The following is a 2,127-nucleotide window of genomic DNA, read 5'->3' as shown; positions in this document are numbered from 1 at the left end:
CTCCCATGAATAATTATTTAATCTGTGAGGATGGTTGTAATGGACTGAGGGATCCAACAGGGGAAAGAGGAGCTTATGACTAGACCATGCTTATTACGACCAGATACCATAACTCTTCTGAGGTAGCATTCTAAGGAGCTGTTCAGTGTTCTGAACTCCACAGGTCTGTCCATTTCATTGCCCAAGCCTCCTTCCCAAAGTCCCAGCTCAAAGACTGAGGGTTCCTAATTATTTGGAACCAAATAATTATTAGGAACGAAATAACAACCAAAACACAAAACTCGTGATTCTTTTAACTCATGACAAAAAAGAAAGTCAGTTACATATTCTAGGACATTGGCTATAATTTGGGGGGTGTGATCCCAATGATTTTTGTTCACAGTAAATGTTTACTTTTTTCTAACAATTAAAAGCCTTTCTTAGAGTCAAGTGGGCCATAACCGTACCCTCCCCACGATGCCCCAGAGCCCGGTGGCTTTGCACCAGTCCAGACAGCGGAGACCTGTGGAGAGGCAGCAGCAGCGGCCTCAGCAACCTGTTTTTCACCAGAGTTGTATATACCTAACATCGTGGAGTCCACCATGAACGGACAGTTGGACCTAAGTGGGAAGATAATCATCAAAGCTCAACTTGGGGAGGATATTCCACAAATACACATTCATAATAAAGATATGTATTACTTATGATGAATTAGTGCTAATGATGCAACGAGTTTTCAGAGGAAAACTTCTAAGTAATGAAGTTACAATAAAGTATAAAGATGAAGATGGAAACCTTTAACAATTTTTGATAGTTCTGACCTTTCCTTTGCAATTCAGTGTAGTAGGATACTGAAACTGACATTATTTGTTAATGGCCAACCTAGACCCCTTGAATTGAGTCAGGTGTACTATCTTCATGGAGAACTGATAAAACTTCAAAATAAAGTGAATCGCTTATTGGGTAGTTTGGAACCACCTGGAGAACCTGGAGCTTCCACCAATATTCCTGAACTGTGGATGCCAGGGAAGAAAAGCCTGCTGCTTTTGATTCTTTGGGAAAACCGTAAACTTGGGTGATGGCAGTAAGTATGCCAGTTTTTGATCCTTTAAAAAACCAAAATGAAATCAATAAAAATGCCATGTCAGCATTTGGCTTAACAGATGATCAAGTTTCAGGGCCCCCACAGTGTTCCTGCAGAAGATCTCAGAATCACCTCACAGCATTGCTCCCTACTCCTCTGCAGCTCACCCACCAGGAGTTCAGCCACAACAACCACCATATACAGGAGCTCAGACAGAAGCCAGTCAGATGTCTCAACAGTACCCACAACAGGCTGGTTGTGGTGCTCAACAGCGCGGCAGTATGCTATTCAGTCTTCAGCAGGCTATAGTCAGCTGACAGGACCCCAGCAACCTCAGCAGTTCCAGGTAGGGCAATGGCCTGCAGCCAACTTCCCAGGCACCAGTGCCTACCTTTTCTGGTCAGCCTCAACAACTGCCCCTCGACCACCGCAGCAGTACCAGGCAAGCACTTATCCTCCACATACTTACGCTACCCCAACTTCTCAGCCTGCTGGTTATTCTATGGCCCCTGTCTCAAACCTGAGTTGGCTCCAAACCAACCTGGGGCCTATCAGCCAAGACCAGGTTTCACTTCCTGGAAGCACCATGACCCCTCCTCCAAGTGAGCCTAACTCTATGCACGTAACTGCCCTCCCTTTGGTCAGGGCTATACCCAGCCTGGGCCTGGTTATCAATAAAGAGGCTCAGGTACATTCAAGAATGTAGCTGCTAGCTCTTTGCCTACCAAAAGACTCCAATACTACTATTTTATTTTAATTTGTATTTGAAGTTCAGAAATTGAAAAAGCAGAGCATTTTTTATGATATCATTGGCTGTTAATTAAAAGTATAATTTGCTAGAGCACCTAGAACCAAATGAAAGTCTTTTTCCTCCCCTGCTGAAAAGTATAGCAGCTTCCTAGTAATTTTGGAACACTTATGTGTGTGTAAAGTGATTGACTTTCTAGCCTGACTTGTTCTGAGAATATTAAAATGCTAGGTTGAAATTTAGCTGTCTTACTTTGCTTTTTACTATTAACCTAATGGAGTAAAAGTAGATCCCTTTGAGAAGATAACTAGATATT

General features: G+C 42.9%; 1 pseudogene across 1 annotated transcript; it reads left to right on the top strand.

Annotated features, from left to right (window-relative positions):
- The first annotated feature begins 581 nt into the window (after nucleotides 1-581).
- Nucleotides 582-1,741, top strand: LOC308487657 (protein TFG-like; annotated as a pseudogene). The gene has a single exon. The product of its transcript is annotated as a protein TFG-like (transcript).
- The last annotated feature ends 386 nt before the right edge of the window (nucleotides 1,742-2,127 follow it).

Source organism: Rhinolophus hipposideros (genome assembly GCF_964194185.1).
Source record: "Rhinolophus hipposideros genome assembly, chromosome: 19".
Taxonomy (NCBI): domain Eukaryota; kingdom Metazoa; phylum Chordata; class Mammalia; order Chiroptera; family Rhinolophidae; genus Rhinolophus; species Rhinolophus hipposideros.
This window is presented reverse-complemented; position numbering and strand designations above follow the sequence as displayed.